The sequence below is a fragment of the Eubalaena glacialis genome, chromosome 4 (assembly GCF_028564815.1).
Source record: "Eubalaena glacialis isolate mEubGla1 chromosome 4, mEubGla1.1.hap2.+ XY, whole genome shotgun sequence".
Lineage (NCBI taxonomy): Eukaryota > Metazoa > Chordata > Mammalia > Artiodactyla > Balaenidae > Eubalaena > Eubalaena glacialis.
Window position 1 is genome coordinate 145247767 of NC_083719.1, and position 26362 is coordinate 145274128.

At 35.3% G+C, this 26362-nt stretch overlaps 1 non-coding gene across 1 annotated transcript; it reads right to left on the reverse strand.

The window, feature by feature from the left end:
- Nucleotides 1-16005: 16005 nt before the first annotated feature.
- On the reverse strand, nt 16006-16108 carry LOC133091591 (U6 spliceosomal RNA). The gene has a single exon (XR_009700928.1). It is a non-coding gene; the product is annotated as a U6 spliceosomal RNA (small nuclear RNA).
- Between the last annotated feature and the right edge of the window lie 10254 nt (nt 16109-26362).

Sequence of the window (26362 nt, forward strand, 5' to 3'; positions counted from 1 at the left end):
CTTTACCAAATTCATTGATTATCTCTAGTAGTTTTCTGGTGGCATTTTTAGGATTCTCTATGTACAGTATCATGTCATCTGCAAACAGTGACTGTTTTACTTCTTCTTTTCCAATTTGTATTCCTTTTATTTCTTTTTCTTCTCTGATTGCCGTGGCTAGGACTTCCAAAACTATGTTGAATAATAGTGGTGAGAGTGGACATCCTTGTCTTGTTCCTGATCTTAGAGGAGAGGCTTTCAGTTTTTCACCATTGAGAATGATGTTTGCTGTGGGTTTGTCATATATGGCCTTTATTATGTTGAGGTAGGTTCCCTCTATGTCCACTTTCTGGAGAGTTTTTATCATAAATGGGTGTTGAATTTTGTCAAAAGCTTTTTCTGCATCTATTGACGTGATCATATGGTTTTTCTTCTTCAATTTGTTAATATGGTGTATCACATTGATTGATTTGTGTATATTGAAGAATCCTTGCATCCCTGGGATAAATCCCACTTGATTGTGGTGTATAATCCTTTTAATGTGTTGTTGTATTCTGTTTGCTAGTATTTTGCTGAGGATTTTTGCATCTATATTCATCAGTGATATTGGTCTGTAATTTTCTTTTTTTGTAGTATCTGTGTCTGGTTTTGGTATCAGGGTGATGGTGGCCTCATAGAATGCGTTTGGGAGTGTTCCTTCCTCTGCAATTTTTTTGGAAGAGTTTGAGAAGGATGGGTGTTAGCTCTTCTCTAAATGTTTGATAGAATTCACCTGTGAAGCCATCTGGTCCTGGACTTTTGTTTGTTGGAAGATTTTTAATCACAGTTTCAATTTCATTACTTGTGATTGGTCTGTTCATATTTTCTGTTTCTTCCTGGTTCAGTCTTGGAAGGTTATACCTTTCTAAGAATTTGTCCTTTTCTTCCAGGTTGTCCATTTTATTGGCATAGAGTTGCTTGTAGTACTCTCTTAGGATGCTTTGTATTTCTGCGGTGTCTGTTGTAACTTCTCCTTTTTCATTTCTAATTTTATGGATTTGAGTCCTCTCCCTCTTTTTCTTGATGAGTCTGGCTAATGGTTTATCAATTTTGTTTATCTTCTCAAAGAACCAGCTTTTAGTTTTATTGATCTTTGCTATTGTTTTCTTTGTTTCTATTTCATTTATGTCTGCTCTGATCTTTATGATTTCTTTCCTTCTGCTAACTTTGGGTTTTGTTTGTTCTTCTATCTCTAGTTCCTGTAGGTGTAAGGTTAGATTGTTTATTTGAGATTTTTCTTGTTTCTTGAGGTAGGCTTGTATAGCTATAAACTTCCCTCTTAGAACTGCTTTTGCTGCATCCCATAGGTTTTGGATCGTCATGTTTTCATTGTCATTTGTCTCTAGGTATTTTTTGATTTCCTCTTTGATTTCTTCAGTGATCTCTTGGTTATTTAGTAACGTGTTGTTTAGCCTCCATGTGTTTCTGTTTTTTACGTTTTTTTCCCTGTAATTGATTTCTAATCTCATAGCATTGTGGTCAGAAAAGATGCTTGATATAATTTCAGTTTTCTTAAATTTACTGAGGCTTGATTTGTGACCCAAGATGTGATATATCCTGGAGAATGTTCCATGCGCACTTGAGAAGAAAGTGTAATCTGCTGTTTTTGGATGGAATGTCCTATAAATATCAATTAAATCTATCTGGTCTATTGTGTCATTTAAAGCTTATGTTTCCTTATTTATTTTCATTTTGGATGATCTCTCCATTGGTGTAAGTGAGGTGTTAAAGTCCCCCAGTATTATTGTGTTACTGTCGATTTCCTCTTTTATAGCTGTTAGCAGTTGCCTTATGTATTGAGGTGCTCCTATGTTGGGTGCATATATATTTATAATTGTTATATCTTCTTCTTGGATTGATCCCTTGATCATTATGTAGTGTTCTTCCTTGTCTCTTGTAACATTCTTTATTTTAAAGTCTATTTTATCTGATATGAGTATAGCTACTCCAGCTTTCTTTTGATTTCCATTTACATGGAATATCTTTTTCCATCCCCTCACTTTCAGTCTGTATGTGTCCCTAGGTCTGAAGTTAGTCTCTTGTAGACAGCATATATATGGGTCTTGTTTTTGTATCCATTCAGCAAGCCTGTGTCTTTTCGTTGGAGCATTTAATCCATTCATGTTTAAGGTAATTATCGATATGTATGTTCCTATGACCATTTTCTTAATTGTTTTGGGTTTGTTTTTGTAGGTCCTTTTCTTCTCTTGTGTTTCCCACTTAGAGTAGTTCCTTTAGCATTTGTTGTAGAGCTGGTTTGGTGGTGCTGAATTCTCTTAGCTTTTGCTTGTTTGTAAAGCTTTTGATTTCTCCATCGAATCTGAATGAGATCCTTGCCAGGTAGAGTAATCTTGGTTGTAGGTTCTTCCCTTTCATCACTTTAAGTATATCATGCCACTCCCTTCTGGCTTGTAGTGTTTCTGCTGAGAAATCAGCTCTTAACCTTATGGGAGTTCCCTTGTATGTTATTTGTCGTTTTTCCCTTGCTGCTTTCAATAATTTTTCTTTGTCTTTAATTTTTGCCAGTTTGATTACTGTGTGTCTCGACATATTTCTCCTTGGGTTTATCCTGTATGGGACTCTCTGCGCTTCCTGGACTTGGGTGGCTATTTCCTTTCCCATGTTAGGGAAGTTTTCGACTGTAATCTCTTCAAATATTTCCTCTGGTCCTTTCTCTCGCTCTTCTCTTTCTGGGACTTCTATAATGCAAATGTTGTTGCGTTTAATGTTGTCCCAGAGGTCTCTTAGGCTGTCTTCATTTCTTTTCATTCTTTTTTCTGTAGTCTGTTCTGCAGCAGTGAATTCCACCATTCTGTCTTCCAGGTCACTTATCCATTCTTCTGCCTCAGTTATTCTGCTATTGATTCCTTCTAGTGTAGTTTTCATTTCAGTTATTGTATTGTTCATCTCTGTTTGTTTGTTCTTTAATTCTTCTAGGTCTTTGTTAAACATTTCTTGCATCTTTTTGATCTTTGCCTTCATTCTTTTTCCGAGGTCCTGGATCATCTTCACTATCATTATTCTGAATTCTTTTTCTGGAAGGTTGCCTATCTCCACTTCATTTAGTTGTTTTTCTGGGGTTTTATCTTGTTCCTTCATCTGGTATATAGCCCTCTGCCTTTTCATCTTGTCTATCTTTATGTGAATGTGGTTTTTGTTCCACAGACTGCAGGATTGTAGTTTTTCTTGCTTCTGCTGTCTGCCCTCTGGTGGTTGAGGCTATGTAAGAGGCTTGATGGGAGGCTCTGGTGGTGGGTAGAGCTGACTGTTGCTGTGGTGGTCAGAGCTCAGTAAAACTTTAATCCACTTGTCTGCTGATGGGTGGGGCTGGGTTCCCTCCCTCTTGGTTGTTTTGCCTGAGGCAACCCAACACTGGAGCCTACCTGGGCTCTTTGGTGGGGCTAATGGCAGACTCTGGGAGGGCTCACGACAAGGAGTACTTCCCAGAACTTCTGCTGCCAGTGTCCTTGTCCCCATGGTGAAACAGAACAACCCCCCGCCTCTGCAGGAGACCCTCCAACACTAGCAGGTAGGTCTGGTTCAGTCTCCCCTGGGGTCACTGCTCCTTCCCCTGGGTCCTGATGCGCACACTACTTTGTGTGTGCCCTCCAAGAGTGGAGTCTCTGTTTCCCCCAGTCCTGTCGGAGTCCTGCAATCAATTCCCACTAGGCTTCAAAGTCTGATTCTCTAAGAATTCCTCCTCCCGTTGCCGGACCCCCAGGTTGGGAAGCCTGACGTGGGGCTCAGAACTTTCACTCCAGTGGGTGGAGTTCTGTGGTATAAGTGTTCATCAGTCTGTGAGTCACCCACCCACCAGTTATGGGATTTGATTTTACTGTGGTTGCCCCCCTCCTACCGTCTCATTGTGGCTTCTCCTTTGTCTTTGGATGTGGGGTATCTTTTTTGGTGAGTTCCAGTGTTTTCCTGTCGATGATTGTCCAGCAGCTAGTTGTGATTCTGGTGTTCTCGCAAGAGGGAGTAAGAGCACGTCCTTCTACTCCGCCATCTTGGTTCCTCCTCTTCATTCCTGAGCTCAGATAATCTGATTTTTAAAAAATTTCTCCATCTACCTAGCACAAGATTGAAGCTTAATGAGTATTTATTTAAAAGCCTGAACAATTGATTCATAGATCTCATCAAAAGATCTTGTGGTATAAGGAGAGTCCCTGTTTTGTTCCTGTTTTCTCTAGTTTCTGTTAATTTCATGCTGTTATTTTTTTTTAAAAGAACATTAGTAACTCATTCATTTCTCTAACATATATGTAGGGAACTTCTATGTGTCAGTGCTGTGATACAAAGGTCTTGCTTGCATTTAAGCAAAAGAAGAAAGAGAGGCACTTTAAAATGATAATATAATGTGATAAGGAAGCAATAAAAAAAGAGACACGTACAATGTGCTTTCAGAAAACAGTGAAAGAAAGCGTTACACATGCCTGGAGAAGACATCATAGTAGATGCACTGGTATCATGACAATATTTCTGGATTATCCCTTTATTCATCAACTCCAAAGTAAAGGGTAGACTTAATTTTCTCAAACTCTTACTATGAATTTGATTTTGGATATGCTTGTTTTGGTCTTTATTTCAAATACTTTATACTTTTTAAATTATAGTAATAAGTCACATGGAAAGTTTGGAAAAAAGTTTTTAATGAAATAAATCTTTCATAATTCTGCTTGGAAATAATTACAGCTAATATTTTGGCATTCTTTTTTACTTTTTTTCTCTTCTCTTGTCCAGGCATATGTAAATAGTCCTATAAATTTAAAAATTGAGATCATATTATATACATTTTTATATCCTTACTCACCTCATTTCCATTCTATAACACTACAGATAACATGTCTATACATATAGAGAATATGGCTTTTTTTTTGCTGGGGGCTTACCTGAAACATTCTTTTTTTTTTTTTAATTAATTTTTATTGGAGTATAGTTGCTTTACAATGTTGTGAGACTATAACTTTTATTCCTTAAACTTAGATGTATGAAAAACATTGCATTTCTTTCGCTTCATGTTCTTAAAATTTTTTTATTACGTAAAATTTATAAATAAAAGCAGAGAGCAATGAACCCCTATGTTCCCTTCGCCCAGCTACAGTAAATATCAACTAATGGCCACTGTGGTTTGATTTACACCAGTATGTATTCTTCACCTCCTCCCAAACAAATTTGCAAGTACCATAAGTATTTTAGTATGGATATCTGATTCCTTAATATCCTTAAATACCCAGTTAGTGCAAAATTTTTTAGTAGTTAATCTGTTAAAATCAGAATGTAACTAAAATCTACACATTGAATTTGGTTGATATGTCTCTTAAGTCTCTTTATTTTCTTGAGATTTATTTGGCTAAGGAAATGTGTTGCTTATTCTGTAGTATTTCCCTCATTCTGGATTTTGCTGATTGCAACCATTAAACTTTATTTAATACGTTCCCATGTACCGTGTATTTTGCATTTAGAAGTTTGAACTGATTCAGGTTCTTATTTTTTTGGCAAAAATACAAACATATGTGGTTTGTGTACTTCCAACAAGAGATAAGTTGTTTGTCTTTTTGGGATGTTCGTAGCCTAGGTAATCATTGGCTAGATTTATTATTAGGGATTTGCCAAATGCTGATATTCTTTATTTTCTTTAAAGATGTCATTCTGTTGTCTTTATGTTTACATATTCTCTGATGAGAAGTCATTTATGCTTCTTTCTTTTTTTCTTCTCTGTACATAATCTGTATTTTTCATTGATTGCTTTAAAGATTTTCTCTTTATCGCTTTTTTTTTAAAGCAATTTGATTATTATGTGTATCGATATGGTGTTCTTTGTATTTATCCTGCTTGACTTTTGTTGATCTTTTTGAATCTGTGTGTTGAAAATTTTCATCAAATTTGGAAAAATTATGTCCATTATTTCTTCAAATGATTTTTCTGTTCTTGCTGCCATTCTGCTTGATATTTTCCTGCAGTTTACTATGGTTCTGTTTTTCTTTGTGGGTTTTTTTTTTGTTTTTGCTCTTTTTTACCTCTGTGCTTTATTTTGATACACTTTATTGCTATGTATTCAGGTTCCCTGATTTTTTCATTTGCAGAGTACAATTTGCTATTGAGACTTTCCAGTGAAGTTTTCATTTCAGATAATGTATTTTTCATGTCTCAAAGTTCCATTGAGATCTTATATCATCTGTTTCTCTCCTCATTATATTCCAGTTTCCTTTAAATACTGAACGTAGTTATATTAGTTGACTTAATGTATGTGTCAACTAGTTCCATCATCAGTGTCACTACTGAGGGGTTTTTTTAAACTGATTTTTTTCCAGGTTTTGGGTAACATCATTGCCAGGGCAGAATGAGTTATTTATTTTATTTTGTCTTTTAAGAGGAGGTAAGTTCCATAAAGATAGGGTTTGTCTGTCTTGTTCACTGATATAACCTCAGAATGTGGAACAGGGTTTAAATAGGGTTACCCACCCTGTCAGTGGCAGAGCTGGAGTTGAAAATCTGAGTTCCTTGGGTGGGTAAAAACTGAGATGTGTATATATGAATAAATACTCACAGTACTCACTCCTTACTCTGGTCTGAGGAAACTTCTCTTATTTCTTTGGCTTTTAATTTTGTTCCCTCCCTCCCTTCCCACACCTAGCATTATTTCTTCTATGAATCTCCACCTATAGTAAGAACTCTAGACTTGGGCTTCTGTTGCTTTTTGCCCTGAAAAATACCTGAGTTGAGGAAGCAAAAATAGCCTGGCCATTGCTTGAAACTGGAGGAGGGTGAAGGAAATATAGAAAGACAAAACTGAATGAACATTTGTAGAAATTATTCTCATACACACACACACACACACACACACACCCCCACACACATACACACACACACTCCTACACCTGATTAGTTCTTCAGTATAGAGTACTAGAAGTATGATTACAGGGTCAGAGAGTATATACGTTTACATGCTCTTGTAGCATCTTGCCAACTACTAGCATATGGAGAATTTTTGAGTTGAACACCACCCAGATTTTCTAGCCAAGAAGTAAAATGGAGAGCTCTACAACACAGTGACTGTTCACTTTAGTGCTCTCCTTAAGTCTGTGTTCATTCAACAGCAAGTGTTCTGTCAGCATCTAAAAACCCTGTGTGTTGCCCCATTATCTAATCCAGAGTTGCACTTGCTTGTTGGCTTCCAATAGCATCCAGTTTTCACTGGTCTTCTAACCAGGCAGTTCAGTGAGTAGCTCAGAGGACATGACACGAAAAACAGAAAAGAGACATCTGTTGTACATTTACTAGACTAATCCATTTCAACCCCTTTAATAATTTCTTGTTTCTATTCCAAAGCAATATCAAGTTATTAGTGCATTAAATTTAGGTACTGAAGCACCTTGTTATTTATAGGAATACAACACATTAAAGGCAGGAGAAAAAAGGAGTCAAAGATAAAAACAATGATTAGTATTAGTGCAAGTATTGCACCCTTTTTCCTGATACTGAGATTATGTTTGGGATAGGTTTCCATATAGGATAGCATTTGATCACTGGTCAAGCAGATACCTGCTTTCTTTTGCATTGTCTCCAAAATTTTAACAATTAAATATTTTATTGTAAAAGTTTAATGTGACATTGGTTATTAAAAATTATACTGAAGTGGTGAACCGTTTATTATAACTGATTAATATTTTTTAAGAGCATAATATAAAACTAGAACTATAGATGGTTTTACAATATTATTTTTAACATACTCCCCACCTCTGTTTTGGCTCCTTTCTTCTTTGATTCTGTAATTGTTAACCTTACCCTTGGAGTCTTCAGAGCTTTAAACATCCAAGTCATCTTTAACTTCTTAGTCTTTCCTCCAGCTACTATGCATCACGTTTCTTTCATAATACCTATATTAGTTTTCCAATTTTCTGTAACAAATTGCCCTGGACTTGCTGGTTTAAAACAACACAAATTTATTATTTTATAGTTTTGGAGGTCAGTAGTCCAAAATTGGTCTCACTGGAGTAAAATCAAGATGTTGGCTATGCTGTGTTCTTTCTTGAGGCTCTAAGGGAGATTCATTTTCATGCCCTTTTCCATCTCCTGGAGTCTGCTTGCATTCTTTGACTGTTGGCCCCTTCGATCTTCAAAGCCAGAGACATATATGATTGAGTCTTTCTCATGCTGCATCACTCTGCCAAAGACTTTTCTGCCTCCCTTTTCCACATTTAAGGACCCTTGTGACTACACTGGGCCCACCAAGATAGTCCATGTTAAGCTTTTTATTTTAAGGTTTTCTGATTAGCAACCTTAATTCCATCTGCAATGCTAATTCTCTCTTTCCATTTAAAATAATATATTCACAGGTTCTAGGAATCAGGATATTGATATATTTGAGGAGCCATTATTCTGCCTGTCACAATAACTATCATATCCATTCCTTCTTTCATGATTACCAAGTGAATCTTTTATTTCAGGCCCATTTATTAGGATCGTTGCAATAGCCTTTGACTTTCTTCTCTGCCATTAGTTTCTCATCTCTCCAGACATCCTAATCTCCATTGGCAGACTCATCTCCATAAAGTCTAGTGTAGAGTATTTTATCTGTCCTCAAAAAGCTTCATTGGCAGCATTTTCAGTAAGGCAGTATTCCCCAAGCTCTTTTGATTATGCAGCCTATCTATACAAATTTATGTACACATTAATGTTTTTATTTAATTATAATTTTGTTCATATGCTATTGTACTAGTGTTTTATAAACTTATACACATATGTAAAATTTTCAAAAATATGTGCAAAAGATGAAATAAGCTTTTAAGATAGTTAAAAATTTTGTGTATAGTACAAAATTCCCATTTCTTAGTAAAATTATTAATATTATCAGTAAGAGAAATGTGATGAAGTTATGCACCATAATTTTATGGAACTATTGGCTTAACACTTTAACATATTGCATATCTTGGACTACATCCAGATTATTTTGATACTTGTTATAGATGTTATTAATTAAAAAAGTTGCCTCATAATATACATACGAGAGAATATATTGTTTACTACACTGTCATGATACTCATTTTCAATCTGCTTTGCCAGTTATGTGAAAGTTATTTTTTTCACTGAAATTTGACATGTAAATTTCTACCTTCTTTAACATTAGTCAGTTTTGCTTGCAGATTAATTAATCTTGCAAAGTAATCAGTCAAACATTTTTATATTAACAGATGGCTCTAAACAGTCTGAAACTCATTTAGAAGATTTGTGTTCAAGCTAGAAAATTCCATTCCCAAATTTAAATGTATTGATTTGTATTTAACTATGTGACATACTTAAGTTACTTAGGTAACAAAAATTTTTAAATGGGAAAATTCCCAAACATTAATATTCTAAATGTTTTTTCCATAGCTTTTTTTCTCTCCCCAAATAAGTTACTTTCTTAGTCATTAAAATATTAACATTTACCTTCAAGGGACAGTTAAGGCATGTATGATATTTTAAATCTATTGTCGTAGAAGAGGCCTGAAAAATTGGAATTTATTTCTCTAAAAAATGTGTAATTCATCTTTAATTTGACAACTCTACAACTCTTTTAAATACTCTTCATTAAGGTAACCAACAAACATCTGAGTGATATATAAGATGTTCTTGATGAGTCCTTATCTTATTATAAAATCTTATTATAAAGTATTATAAGAACTCTACTAGTTAAACATATTCACATTATCTAACATCTCAGGGCAGTTATACAAGCACTGCAGATGAGGGCAAGATTGAAGGAAATGACCTGCTCTGTCAAGATTGCTTTCAAAATTTCATGTCTATCCAACATATGGGTCAAGTAAGGAAGCTATAGTGATCTTTGTCTTACAATTTTTAGATAAGAAATGTAAATAGATATTCTCATTTGTTCTTCCTCCCCTCAATGGTTTAATTATTTTGTAAACCCCAATTTATAGGCCTCTGTACTAGAGAATAAAATTTATACTCCCTTGTATGGAGTTCAAAGCCTTCTAAGATCTCACTTCTATTTGAAGACTCACTTGTAATTTTCTATCTTATATATTTCCTCATGTTTTTCAATCTACATAGACTACCATACTAACCTTCTTTCCTCAATTTTTCCTTATCTCGTTCTCAAAATTCCATCCACCCTTCAAGCCACAGGACCTGACTTACTGCCCTTGTACAGCAAATGGTGGTTGAATGAAAGGCCTTCTGTTCATTTCTTTTGGTGTACTTTTCTTAACTTGTAGTTACATATCCATTTATTTGTTGACCTGTTTGTTTGTTGCTATGATGAGACCAAGCTGCACAAAGACATATGGGGACTGTGGCCATCAAATAAATATTTGCACCTAGGTCTGCAACTAGCACAAAGTAGGTGCTTTATAACAGTATACTGGGGAATGAATAAAGGTTATATCACCTGAAGCCTTCACTGATTCCTCATCCCACCTAGCCATAACTAATATTTTCCTTTTATGTTCTCAAAATCTGTACTTTGTACAGAGTAGGTACTCAATAACTATTCAAGTAGAATAAGATTCAGTAAGAGGCTCAGGCTTTTTGGTTGGTTGTTTTTGTGATTTTCTTTGCTTTGTAGTTGCATCTGACCCAGTGGTAAAAGCACAAGTGGAATTTTGATTGCTAGAGTGTCGTATAGTTGAGATGGAAAGTTGTTTGGAAGGGTGCCTGATGCTGAACATCAAACCTGTAGTTGTTCACTTACCAAAGTCATGTTTGTGTATGTTACTTCACAGCACTGTGCAAATTGCTTATGGCTGTACCCAGTAGAATGGTGCTCTATCTGAGCTCATTTGCAGCAGTTTAAAAACAAACTCCAGAGCCCAATATCACAACTGTTTTCTTCCTTTTTGATCTTACCTCATTAGGAGGACAGGGTAAGGGTTGTATAATGTGCTGAAATCTGTCAATACTTTGTGTGTCTTATTCATTAAAACCTTCAGATGCTGTTTTCCTAGCGGCTTCATTTACCAGGGAGGGCGAGGAGAAAAACACTAAACAGGTGTTCTTGACTTGAAAAACAGCAATTTCAAGCAACTCACAAGGGGAGAAGTTGGAAATTTTCAGATTCTGAAGTTGTCACTGGGAGATAAATTTGGGTTACACATTCGCTTCTCGTAAACAGACCTTTTTTTAACATAAATTTCTGCTGTGCACGAGGCACCTGATTTCTCTGGGGGCAGACATGCTTCACAGAGCAATCGTGCTGCAAAGAGATAGTGTATATTTTCCCAGACTTCTTCCAAGTACACAAATATGAGCTGGAGGAGTAGTATGCTGAGCTGCTAAAATAGAATTCTAGCTTTCCTGGCAGGGAGAAAAATACCTATGGTAAATATTTGGCTTGATTGATGGGAAAGTGTCTGAATTTTGACTAATCTAAACTCAAATGTTTCTATAATACCATAAGAAGATTATTGGTCAAATAAACAGTGAGGTACCTTAAGTATCTTATATAAAAGGACTGCATAGTACTGTGTTTGTTTCTGAAGCAGCAGCAGCTTTCTGAAGCAAGGGGAAATTTAAAAGAGATATTTCCTACGGCAGTGCTGCTCAAAATGTGGTCCCCAGGGCAGTAGCATTAGCATTACGTAGTAGTTTGTTAGAAATGCACACTCTTGGGCCACACTCCAGAAGTACTGAATTAAAAACTCTGGGAGTAAGGTCCAGCAATCTGTGTTTTAGCAAATGTTTCAGGTGATTCTGATGTATGCATACATTGGAGAACCATTGTTTTACTGGAATTTGATTCATTAATTCATTCGACGAATATTTATTGGGTATCTAACAAATTCTAGGCACTCTTTTTAGGCACTATTGTGAACAAATAGTCAAACTCTTGCTGTCTTGTATTTTGTATTCTAGTGAGCAATCTGGGAAAGTCAAAGGAAATGGGAATTCATTAGTTTGCTTTATGCCATGTTGGGCACTGCAAGATGCCCTTTTCCGTGACCATGGTGTTTGAAGTAGGCTTGGCATAAGTTGCAGTGTAAACATTTGGGAACTGAACCGCACTTACTTCATTTTACAGTGTTACTTTCCCTTTCATGGACAGCTCTCTTGGGACTGGTTCCAAGATCTCTGTCTAGATGCTCAAGATCCATGACTTACCTAAATGGGCAGTTGATCTGCATATATTTTTGTTCCTTCAGTAATTTATAAATCATCATTCTGTGTTTGACACTCTAGTATGGGCATTGGAAGTGAATTGATTGGCATGATTCCTGACATCTGGGCTCTTATTCTATAAGGATTGTCATTGAACCAAGTGGTATAAAGGACATACAACTTGTTAAAAGTCAAGAGACCGATGGCTTAGACTATTAAATAAGTGTAAATAAACATTCTTATCATGAAAAATTGAAACAGTAGTGCATCCTGAGTACTTGATGTTAGGTAGGCTAGAATCAATAGGAACTTGCTATCTTTTATCTAGCTAGTCATTTATTCAAATGCTGTTTTTCCCAACTTTGAAAATTTTCATAAGAAATAAGTCAAAAGACAAGTACAATAAAGACCTATATAATATCCTTTAAGATTTACTATCTACGTTTCCTCATTCTCTCTCTCTCTGTCTACACACACACACACACACACACACACACACTGAGTTTCAACGTTGCATTTGAAAGTTTAAGTTGCAGATATTTAAAAATTTCAGCCATTAATAATTCAGCATGGATCTCTTAAGAATAAGGACATTTGGCTAAATTATCACGATGTCATTGTCATTTCTAAGAAAATAACAATTCCATAAATCATTGAACATCTAAATCTTCCTCAGATAATCCCTCCACTTTGTTTTCACCATGACACTGATGTATTGAAGAGTTCAAGTCAGTTACTATGTATAATCTCCCACATTTTGATATGCTTGATTGTTTCCTTTTGGTGTCATTTAATGTGTGTATCTCTAGCCCTTGAATTCACTGTGCACTAGAGTTTGGGTCTGGAGACTCAATTGGATTTTAAGTAGATATATGACTGCCCAGAATATGGCAGTCACAGTGTGGTAAGCAAAACAGATGCATTCTTGCTTTTATGAAGCTCAAATTATAACCAGGGAAGACATACACTAAACAAACATATTATGGACCTATATAAAGATAACTTCCCCTAATGGTAAGTGCTGTGATGAAAATTAAGTATGATGTTGTGACAGTGAGTTAGTGATAGTTTGTTGCAGAGGGGATGGCCAAGCAAGACCTCATTGTGGAGATGATATTTGAGGTGTGATCTGAGTGGAAGTGACAGGAAGCGGGGGATAGGGGTGAAAAAAATTATTTGGTAAACCTGCTGTCTGAAACAAAGACTTCTTAGGGGATCATGAGTCTCTTGAATGAAGGAAGGGAGACCTGGGAAGTACTTAAGAATGTGAGGAGGATAATCATGTGAGTTATTGGACAGGGGTTGGTGAGAACAGTCTTGATCAATCAGATAATAATTCCGGTGAATCATGGAGACTGTTCCCTTTTGTTAGTAGCTGCCCATATTGTTTACCTGGGTGGGTACAGTGATGTGAACACAATGGGCAAAGAGAAGAAAGTCTAAAAAAATCATCAAGAATTATAATTCAAATTTGTCGAGTACTATTGTCTATCTTTATCCTCACAAGTTCCTAAAATGCCAAAGAGAACTTGATTGGGAGTCATAGGCCAGAAAAATCCAGTCTTCCACTGTGGAAAGTTGGGAAAGTGGAGTTATTCGTAGTTGGTTTTTTTTTTCCATGTTCATCATCCTTCCCATCCCTTCAAAATATATGTCCTTTTATTATTCCGGTCTATTTTTATGATTTGCTGGAGCACACTCTGGATGCATTTATGAATGTAACTTTATTAAACACATGCAGGGACTTCCCTGGTGGTGTAGTGGTTAAGAATCCGCCTCTCAATGCAGGGGACATGGGTTTGAGCCCTGGTCCAGGAAGATCCCACATGCTGCGGAGCAACTAAGCCCGTGAGCCACAACTACTGAGCCTGTGCACCACAACTACTGAAGCCTGCACGCCTAGAGCCCATGCTCCGCAACAAGAGAAGACACTGCAATGAGAAGCCCCCGCACCACAACGAAGAGTAGCCCCCGCTCACCGCAACTAGAGAAAGCCCGTGCGCAGCAACGAAGACCCAGCGCAGCCAAAAATAAATAAATAAATTTATTAAAAAAATAAAAAAATAAACACATGTAAATAAATATGAGTAATGGCATTTGTAGTGAATAGAAAGGAGAAACTGAAGAAGACGCTTTTTTTGAAGAGTTTTTGTTTGGCTCCTTGGCAGAAAAGCAATATAAACCTGGACATTCAAGTGCATTTGTATGCCATAATAGTGCGGTGGATGATTGTGTCAGATGAAATATCCACCTGCATACAGAGTACACAGCTACTAGGAAGTATCTATCGTTGATTTCTCATCTAGTATCTGACATAGCCTGTGCGTGAGGTTTTTGACAACTGTCGGAGAGCAAAGGAAATGCTACCTCTAGAAGTACATGGGGTGGGAGCAGTCTGAGCTCTGGCTGCTGAGAAGAGAATCCTCAGAGAGAGAAACACACTGGAGCAACTGACATTCCTCATAACTGTTCCTGATACGTGTTCCTCACATTAGGCCTCAGTCTGCCCATCTGTGAAACCCATCTGTGAAGTGTGTTTATTGAAAATGCTTGATATATTGATGTGTCAGGAAAAAGAGCTGAAAAAGAAAACATTCACCAGCTATGTAGTACTTCTAGGGATTTGTAATCAAGCTTATGGTTCTGTGCGAGTTGGATTCTGTTTATAATTTATGTCTTTCATAGTAAAATGCTGTATGTGTGTGTGCATGCACGAGCTCGTGCTTACTTTGGAGAAGAAGAACCAAAGAGGATGAATACATTATTCCATTATAATACTAAAACATTTCAGGGACGTTCATAGTTAATTTACATGCTTTCAAAAGACCATGGTCTTTCTAATAGGAATTTCTGAGATTTGGAGAACATTCTAAATATGTGTTGTCCAATATGGTAGCCACTCGCTATGTGTCACTGTGGAGCACTTGAAATGTAGCTGGTGTGAATGAGGAACTTAATTTTTAACTTAATTAATTTAAATTTAAATAGCCACATGTAGTTGGTGGCTACCATTTTGGACAGAGCAGGTCTAAAGAGATGTGGAAGAAATACTTTTAAAAAGGTCACCATCTGGTTATGCAGTCTGCCAATTAAATTATTTTATTTTTGGATTCTGATTATTAGTATATTCTCTTGTGTTTAAAATGTGCACCAGTTCCCACTCTCCTGACACCTCCTTCCCCTTCCTGGTCTTACACATATACACACAATTCCCTATTTTACTCTGCTGTTATTGCTAAGCACTAAAATTTTCTTTTATATCCACACTTCCTGAGGCAGTACTATGTACATAATTATGCTTCATCAAATTCTTCACCATTTGTTCTCCTTTAAAATTAAGAACTGGATGTTCACTCCTGATTTACGTTCTCAAAGGTAGCTGATGTCTTCCATGGTGGTCACAGCCTTCTCCTTAATCTTCTCATAGTATTTCCACTATTATCAGCCCCTGCCTTAGGACTACTCTTTAGTCTCCTTAGTGCTGCAACATTCTGAGTGTCTTCCTTCTTCTCCCGTTAGTCATTTTCTTTTCTTTCCAGTTTCCTTCAATATTATGGTTGTTTACTACAACTCAGATTTGCTATTCTAGATTCAGCCAAAAGCCCTGATTTATGTCTTCGGTGAGAAAAATCTATCTAATTCTGATCTCTTCAGTGGTCTGTTTTAAAATCTTACACTTTCTCCTTGAAATTTCTTGTTTGATGTGCAAAAATCTAAGTTTAATATTAAAACATAACTCATATTTTTCCTATCAAAATGAATCCCCCGTCCTATGTTGAAAAGGCACCACTCTATTTCTTGTTACCCAGAGTTGAAGGGCTTGGTCATTCTTGACTTATTATGGATTTTTATGGTCCCTCTCAATTCAGTCAACACATGCTGCTTTTATGAAATATGGAATGCTTCCTGAATTTGCATGCCATCCTTGCTGAGAGGCCATGCTAATTTTCTTTGTACTACTCTAATTTGAGTATGTACTGCTGAAGCCAGCAGAGTTCCTCCTTTCTAGTGGATGTTGGGTTATAACGAGTTTCCTTTTCCACTGTCCGTATCCTGGCTTAAGTTTTCCTTGGCTCATACGTGCATTATTTTCAGCCCCCTAATTGGTGTTATTACCTTCAATCTCAGTTGGGGTTGTACTAACCACTCCAGTTCTATCTCTTCTGACTGTTGTGCATGCATCTTGCCCTCCGGGTACATTGGCATGCCCAGTCTCATTGAATCACTCTTGCTTTTCCAACCATGTGCTTTTGCTTAATGCTGTTGGCTCTGCCAAAAATTAAATTGTCTTATTAGTGTATTCAAATCTTATATGCCTAAAACTTTCAAGGTTTATTTATACATTATTCACCAACTGTTTATTGAGTGTATGCTGTGTACTGGCATTGAACTAGGCACCTGTGTCTTTAGTGCTCAGCTTGTAAGAAGACAGAATCTCTGCTTTCACAGAGTTTACATTATAACAGGGAATCTGACAAGTAAGTATTCAGTTATGGTACCATGTGATAAACTTCCGTATCATCATCACATGGAAACCATCCCAAACCACTTTGGCTTCTCTGAACTTATGGAGATTACTCATTGGCCACTTAATTACATTACTTACTTTTATCTGTTCACCTACCGATTTTTTTATTATGTGTTAATTTCATTTCCTCTATTGGATTGCAAACTATTTGAGGGCAGAAAATACTTTGTATACCACTGAATATACCCTATGGCCTCTAGCCCACAATGTTTCATATAAAAAACACAAATACCTGGCAGTTTGTAAGAGGGCTATATTTTACCTTTGGGAATCTTTCCCATGCACTACATAATTATTTCTCGGTCAACATAAAATGCAGAAATCTGATAACAGAGAAGGTGAGATTTGTTTATACTCATTCTACATTGAATGATGGATTTAAACATGCAAATTGAATTACTTATGCCATTTAAAGTATATTATGTATTACAAAATGTTAAGTTCTTATATTTCAGAATTCCCTGATACAAAATACTCATAAATCTTAAAAATGAAGAACATCAATTAGAATTGAATTTCCAAACTACTGTGAATTTATGCTAAAAATCAGAAGCCAAGAGTAAAATATTATAGTTGTTAGATTGTAAAATCAGATGTTGATTTTTTAAAAATAAGTCTTTTGTTAATATAGTTGGACTTATGAAGCCCTAATTGGATAAAGCAGATTTTTCTGATAGAGTGATCTTTAAACGTAAATGTAAATGACCAAAACTTTTCAGTATTCTCATCAATTAAATAATTTATTATTGCATTTTAATCTAATCCTGGCTTATTCCCAGATGTTGATTATATTTCCTGTTAAATTAAATTTTCATAGGAACTTTTTTCTCTTTGCTTTGTTTAATTTTTAAAAACCTCTTTATTAAGTTGTAATTGACATAGACTACACATATTTAAAGTGTAAAATTTGAGACATTTGGACATATTTATATACCAGTGAAGCCATCAGCACAATCAGGTTAATGAAAATATTCATCACTCTCAAAAGTTTCCTCATTCCCCTTTGTAATTCCTCTGGACTTTCTCCATCTCCCCTACCAAAGGCACCCATTAATCTGTTTTCTGTCCATGTAGTTTTGCATTTTTAAAGAATTTGATGTAAATGAAATCATACAGCATTTGCTCTTTCCTGTCTGGTTTCTTTTCTCATAGTATAATTGTTTTAAGATTCATCCATGTTATAGTTTAACAGGAATTCACTACTTTGTATTTGCTGAGTAGAAACACAACTGATTTTTGTGTATTGATTGTGTATCCTACAGCTTTACTGAATTTGTTTACTAGTTCTAACAGGTTATTTTTGTCTGGAATCTTTAGGATTTTCTATATGTAATATCATGTCCACTGCAAGTAGAGAAAATTTTATTCCTTTCTTTTGGATTTAGTTTCCTTTTTTTCCCTTTTCCTACCTAATTGCTCTGGCTAGGACTTCCAGTGCTATGTTGAATTGTTTAGTGTTTCATGTATAGATCTTTTACATCTTTGGTCAGATTTATCCTTAAATATAATATTTCATACTTTTTATGCCATTGTAAATGGTATTTTAAAAAAATTTGAAATTCTGATTATTTGTTGATAGAATAGAGAAATACAATTGGTTTTTATGTACTGATCTTTCATCCTGCACCTTAGTAAACTCATATATTAGTTCTAGTAGCTTTTTGTAGCGTTCATTGGATTTCCTATATAGACAATCATGTTTTGCTGTGCATAAAGATTTTTACATGTTCCTTTCTAATCTTTATGCTTTGCTTTTCCTTCCCTGATTGCACTGCCTAGAACCTCTAGTACAATGTTGAATAGAAATAGTGAGCGTGGACATCCTGTCTTAATCCTTATCTGAGGAGCACCATTTGGTTTTTCAACATTAAGTAACATAGGCTAAGTGTAAGTTCCTTGTCAGATACATGATTTTTTCAAATGTTTTCTCCCATTCTGTGGGTTGTCTTCATTCTTTGCATGGTATTATCTGTTGTAAAAATGTTTAAATTTGAGGTAATCCAATTAAATATTTTCCTTTGGTGACTTTATTATTCTTTTAATTCTATAGTGTCTATAGTAGTATCTCCCATCATTCATGATACTGTTTTTTTCCCAATACCCAACCTATTATTTATTCCATCATTCCTGATATTGTTAATTTGTGTCTTCTTTCTTTTTTATATCATCTGCTTGATAAAATATTTATCAATATCTTATATCAATACCTTGATAGATGTATTTATCAAGATCTCAAAAAGCCAAGTTTTAATTTTATTGGATTTTAAAAATTGTTTTTGTTTTCTACTTTTTTGGTATCTGCACTAATTTTTATTATTTCCTTTATGATTCTTACTTTGGGTTTTATATGCTTGTCTTTTTCATATGTTTTAAGGTGAAATCTGAGGTCTTTGATTTGGGATATTTCTTCTTTAGTGCTTTAGATTTTCCGAAAGTACTGCTTTAGAGATAGCCTGGAAATTTTTATATGCTGTGTTATTCACTGCAAAATACTTGCAAATTTCAATTTAGATTTGTTCTTTGACTCATGGGATATTTAGAAGTATGTTATTTGGTTTCTGAGTATTTGGGGATTTTCTAGAGATCTTTATTTTATTGATATCTATTAATATCATTATGGTCATGGAACATATTTTGTATGACTTGAATAATTAAAAATTTATAACATTTTATGACGCAGAATGTGGTAAGTCTTTTGTGTGCACTTGAAAAGAATGTGTATTCTTCTGTAGTTGGGTGGAGTGTTCTATTAATGTCAGTGAAGTCAAGTTGATTGTGGTATTTTTTATATCCTAACTGATTTTCTGTGTATTTGTTCTATCAATTGTTTAAAGAGTATTAAAATCTCCAACTATAATTGTGGATTTACCTATTTCTCCTTGCAACTTACGTTTTAAAAAAATGGGTTATAACACTTTCTTCTTAAGTGCAAAATTATTTAGCACATCAGGTCTTCCTGATGAATCCATCTCTTTATTTTTTGAAGTAAACTTCTTTATCCTAGGTAGTAGTCTTTGTTCCGATCTCAGTTTTGTCCAATATTCCAGTCCTATTTGTTTATTTTTGATTTTGTTTCCCTTGCCTGAGGAGACATATTCAGAAAGCTTTCTTTTTTTTTTTAAATTGTGGTAACATTGGTTTATAACACTATATAAGTTTCATGTGACCAACATTATATTTTGACTTCTGTATATACTACAGTGCGTTCACCACCAAAAGTTTAGTTTTCATTCATCTCTATACAGTTGATCCCCCCTTTACCCATTTCACCTGAACCCCCTTTTGCCTTTGGTAACCACTACTCTGTTGTCTGTATCTATGTGTTTGTTTTTCTTTGGTTTGGTGTGTTCATTTATTTTGTGTTGTTGAATATTCCACTCATGAGTGAAATTATATGGTATTTGTCATTTCTGACTTATTTCACTTAGCGTAATACCATCATGGTCCATCCATGTTGTCACAAATGACAAGATTTCATCTATTTTTATGGCTGAGTAGTATTCCATTGTATGTATATGCCACATCTTCTTTCTCCATTCATCCACTGATGAACACCTAAGTGGTTTCCATGTCTTGGTTACTGTAAATAGTGCTGCGATGAATATAGGGGTGTGGATATCTTTTCACCTTAGTGTTTTCCTATTATTTGAATAGGTAGCCTGAAATGGAATAACTGGATCATATGGTAGCTGTATTCTTAATTTTTTGAGTAATCTCCATACTTTTTTTTTCCATAGTGGCTGCACTAATTTACATTCCCACTAACAATGTAGGAGGGTTCCCTTTCCTCCACACCCTCTCTTAACATGTGTCATTTCTTGCTTTTTTGATAATAGCCATTCTAACAGACATGAGGTGATAGTTCATCGTGGTTGTGATTTGCATTTCCCTAATAATTAGTGATGTCGAATGTCTTTTCATATGCCTGTTGGGCGTTTGTATGTCTTCTTTGGATAAATGTCTGTTAAGATTTTCTGCTCATTTTTAATCAGGTTATTTTGTTGTTGTTGAGTTGTATGAGTTATTTATATATTTTGGATTTTAATTCCTTACTGAATATATGATTTGCAAATATAATCTTTTATTTGGTAGGTTGTCTTTTCATTGTGTTGATTGTTTGCTGTGCAGAAGCTTTTTAGTTCAATGTAGTCCTATTTGTTTATTTTTGATTTTGTTTCCCTTGCCTGAGGAGACATATTCAGAAAGCCTGCTAAGACCAATGTCAAAGAGCATACTGCCTCTGTTTTCCTCTAGAAGTTATATGGTTTCTGGTCTTACATTCAAGTCTTTAATACATCTTGAGTTGATTTTTGTGTATGGTATAAGGTAGTGGTCTAGTTTTATTCTTTTGCATGAGGCGGTTCAGATTTCCCAGCACCATTTATTGAAGTCTGTCGTTTTCCCATTTATATTCTCTGCTCCTTTGCTATAAATTAATTGTTTGTATATGTGTGTATTTATTTCTGGGTTCTCAATTCTGTTCCATTGATCTGTGTCTATTTTTCTGACTATACCATGCCGTTTGATTATTTTGTAGTCTATTTTTTTAGTGTAGTTTTGATAGCTTTGTAGTACAGTTTGAAATCAGGGATTGTGGTAACTCCAGCTTTGTACATTTTTTTCAGGATTGCTTTGGCTACCGGGTCTTTTTTATTTCTATATAAATTTTAGGATTTTTAATTCTATTTCCATGAAAAATGTCATTGGAATTTTGATAGGGATTGAATGTGTAGATTACTTTAGGTAATATGGACATTTTAATAATGTTAATTCTTCCAATCCATGAGCGTGGACTCTCTTACCTTTTCTTTGTGTCTTCTTCAGTTTATTTCAACAATGTCTTATAGTTTTCAGTATATAGTTCTTTTGCCTCCTTGCTTAAATTTATTCCTAGGTATTTTATTCTTTTTGTTGCAATTGTAAATAGGATTGTTTTCTTAATTTCTCTTTCTGCTAGCTCATTGTTAGCATATAAAAATGCAACAGATTTTTGTGTATCAATTTTATACCTTGCAACTATATTGTATTCATTTATTATTTCTAATAGTATTTTGATAGTGTCTTTAGGGTTTTTAATATATATATAAAAAATCATGTCACCCACAAATTTCAATAGTAAAAGTTTTATTTCTTTCCTCCTTCCTTTTGCTCTGACTGGAACTTCCAATACTGTATTGAATAAGAGTGGTGAGAGTGGCATCCTTGTCTTGTTCCTGATCTTTTTAGGGATAGCTTTCAGTTTTTTACTCTTGAGTGTGATGTTAGGTGTGGGTTTGTCATATACAGCCTTTATTATGTTGAGGTATTTTATATGCACTTTATTGAGAGTTTTTATCATAAATTGGTGTTGAATCTTATCAAATGCTTTTTCTGCATCTATTGAGATATTCATATGATTTTTATCCTTTACTTTGTTAATGTGGTATATCATGTTGATTGATTTGTGAATGTTGAACCATCCGTGCATCCCTGTAATAAATCTTACTTGATCATGTATGTTTCTTCTAATGTATTGTTGTATTTGGTTTGTTAGTATTTTGTTGAGGATTTTTCCATCTACATTATCAGAGATATTGGCCTGTAATTTTCATTTTTTGTGTTGTCTTCATGTGGTTTTAGTATCAGGGTAATGTTGGCCTTGTAAAATGAGTTAGAAACTTCTTTTCAATTTTTTGGAAGCATTTGAAGGTAGGTATTATATCTTCTTTGAATGTTTGGTAGAATTCACCTATGAAGCTGTCTGGTCCTGACTTTTTTTTTTCAGAGGTTTTTGATTACTTTTTCAATCTTCTTATTAGTGATCAGTGTATTCACTTTTTCTCTTTCTTCATTATTCAGTCTTGGAAAGTTGTATGATTCTAAAAATTTATCCATTTCTTCTACGTTGTCCAATTTGTTGATGTATAGGTATTCTTAGTATTCTCATATAATCGTTTGTATTTCTGTGATATCTGTTTTAATTTCATCTCTTTCATTTTTGATTTTATTTATCTGAGCTTTCTCTGTATTTTTCTTAGTGAGTCTAGCTAATGGTGTGTCAATTTTATCTTTTCAAAGAACCTGCTCTTATTTTTATTGATCTTTTCTTTTATCTTTATAGTCTCTATTTTATTTATTTCTGCTCTGATTTTATTATTTCCTTTCTTCTAACTTTGGGCTTCATTTGTTCTTCCTTTTCTAGTTCCTTTAGATGTAAGGATAGACTGTTTATTTGAGCTTTTTTTGTCTTGAGATAGACCTATATTGCCATAAACTTCCCTCTTAGTACCCTTTTTACTTTATCCCGTATATTTTGTATTTTCCATTTTCATTTTCATTTGTCTTCAGGTATTTTTTTTTCTCTTTCTCCTTTAATTTCTTTGGTGACCCAATAGTTGTTCAGTAGAATGTTGTTCAGTCTCCACATATTTGTGATTTTTCTATCTTTCTTCTTGTAGTAGATTTCCAGTTTCATACAATTGTGGTTGGAAAAGACACTTGATATGATTTAAATCTACTTAAATTTAATGAGACTTGAATCCCAGCATATGGTCTATCCTTGACAGAGTTCCATGTGCACTTGAGAAAGTGTATTCTGCAGCATTTGGATGGAATGTTCTGTACATTCTATGAAACCTATGTGGTCTAATGTTTCATTTAAGGCTGCTGTTTCCTTGTTGACTTTCTTTCTAGATGAGCCATGCATTTATGTAAGTGTGGTGTTAAAGTGCCCTATTATTATTTTGTTGCTGTCAATTTTTCTCTTTATGTCTGTTAATAATTGTTTTATATATGTTAGGTGCATATTTTTATCACTGTTATGTCTTCTTGATGAATTATCTCTTTTATTATTGTACACTGTCCATCTTTGTCTCTTGTTACCTGTTTTGGCTTGAAGTGTATTTTCTTTGATATGAATATGGCTATACCTGCTTTCTTTTGGCTGCTATTAGCTTAGAGTATTGTCTTCTATCTCTTCACTTTGAGCCTATGTTTGTCTTAAGAACCGAGATGAGTCTTCTGAGGCAGTGTATAGTTGGTTGTTATTTATTAATCAATCCAGCTACTCTGTCTTTTGATTGGAGAATTCTATTCATTTACTAAATGTAAATGATTATTGATAAATGAAGACTTAGTATTGCCATTTTATTTTTTGTTTTCGGTTTGCTCTATATCTCCATGTTTCTTTTTCCTTGTTTCTGTCTGCCATTTTGGTTTGGTGGTTTTCTATGATGTTTTCCTCTGTTTCCCTTTTTTTTTTTTTTTAATGTCTCTGCTCTAGATTTATGTTTTGTAGTTACCATCGGGTTTGTATAAAATATCTCATAGATAAAATATTCCTTTTCCTGCCTGTAGCATCTGATCTTCAGTTGCCTCTATGAATTCCATCCTTTTCCCTTCTCATTTTATGTTTTTGTTTTTTCAAATTATACCTTTTTATGTTGTTTGTTACCAAATTGAAGTAGTTATAGTTATTTTTATTCCTTTAAAAAACCTAGTCTGATTTAGAGTTTCAATTTTCTGATTCTGTCTGTCTATTTATCATCTTACTCAACATTTTGTGTACTTTTGCCTTTTTGTTTCAGGTAGAAGAGCTGTAAGGCAAGTCTAGTATTGATGAACTCCCTCAGCTCTTGTTTGCTTGGGAAAGCCTTTATTTCTCCTTCATATCTGAATGATAACTATGCTGGAAAGAGTATGTTTTTTGTGGACAGTTTTATCTTTCAATATTTTGAGAATGTTATTCTACTCCCTTGTGGCTTATAGAATTTCTATTGAGAAATCTGCTGATAGCGTAATGGGGGTTACTTTGTAGGTTACCATCCTTTTTTTCTGTGGCTGCCTTTAAAATTTTTTCTTTGTTGTTGACTTTTGGCAGTTTTCATATAATGTGTCTTGGAAAAGGTCTTTTTGCATTGAGGTTTCTTAATAGGTTTTCTCTTAACTTCATTGACTTGTAGATGCCGTTCATTCACCAGGTTTGGGAGGTTCTCAGCTATTATTTCTTTAAATAAACTCTCTATGCCCTTCTCCCTCTCTCCTCCTTCTAGGATACCCATTAGCCTTATGTTGCCCTTCCTAAATGTGCTAGATAGATCTCTTAGGATTTCCTCATTTCTTTTAGATCTTAATTCTCTCTCCTTTTCTACGAGGATCATTTCTAGATTTGTATCTTTAGGCTTGCTAATTCTCTCATCCATATGGTCTGCTCTATTTCCAATGCTCTCTAATGTGTTCTTTATCTCATTTATTGCATCTTCAGCTTCAGAATTTCTGTTGGTTCTCTTTTAGATTTAAATCTCTTTGGTAAAGTTTTCCTTCTGTTTACTAATTTCATTCCTGAGCTCCTCGAACTGCCTTTCTGAGTTTTTTGTAGCTTGTGCATTTGTTCGTGACAGCTATTTTGAATTCTCTATCTGTTAGATCACTCTATCCATGACTTTGGTTTTTGGAGAATTGTCATTTTCTTTTTGTGATTTAGCGTTACTGTGGATTTTCGTGGCACTTTATGAGTTGTTCCTCTGCTGTTGCATTTGAAGTAGCAAACACTTTGCTTCTTTAGGTAAAGCTTTCTTTACTTGATTGTAAAAATTCAACAGATTCGTATTTAGAGACCCTGCTTTTGTTTTTCAGTAGGTGGCGCTATAGCACAAGTTTTTGGTTTCTCCTACCTGAGCTGCCTCTGGTTGTATTGCTCTTCGATGATCTGTTCTTTCCACCCTCCACTGCCTCTGCCAGAGGTCTTGCCCTGTGCTCTTACTGTTGCTTCTTGTGCCTTCGGGCTGGCTTCTGCCTTGCTGTAGCCAGTGTTGCTGCTGTTGCTGGTGTAGCTTCCTGGGGTGCCCAGATGGTGGGCGCCTGCACTGCCTCAGGGGTAGCCTGGGTCACAGACTCTGCCTCTACCATATCCAGGTTTGTTAGGTTCATGGGCACCGCCTCTTGGGTGTGGGGGCTGGAGTCGCAGGTGCCTTTGCAGCTAGAGGGATGGAGTGAGAGGCCAGACTGCCTCTCTTGCCCTGTTCTCAGCAGTGGAGTGTACTGGCTGCAGTCAGGGGACTAGAGGTGTATGCATGGCCTCCCCTGCTACTCCTGGGTTCTCAGGGGCCACAGGGTCACCCCTTGTGCTGGGGGACATGGGATCCCCAGCATCGCCTCTGTTGTTCCCGCCTTCTGCTTCCTCTGTGTGTTCCATTCCACCCATCATTAGATGTGCACATGTGTGGACCTCTCCAGTGTATGTTGGGCAGAAGAACCCTTATGATGTTATGGACGTTTTACTGGGTATATATTGAAGGGGACAGAGAAAGGGAGCAAAGTGTCTTGTGCAGTGATGCTCATGTCACCCCCTCCACCTTTTTTTTGATTAGTGTTACCATGGTATGTGTCTATTTTATCACTGCTTTTAACCCATTAGTGCTTTAGATTTGAAGTGCATTTCCAAAAGAAGCACATAATTGGATTTTGCTTTGTATCCAATCTGACAGTATTTGTCTTTTAAGTGTTTAGAACATTGATATTTTCTGTGATGATCAATAAAATTTAAATCTACCATATTGCTCTTTTCCCACATGTGCTTTCTTGCCTTTTCTTTTTTTTTTCCCCTGCCTTCTTTGGTAATAATTGGGTAGTGTTTATGATTCCCTCTTGTCTCCTTTGTTGACTTACTAGCTATGATTCTTTACTTTGCTATTTTAATGGTTGCTTTAGAATTTGTGGCATCCATATTTGACTCATCAC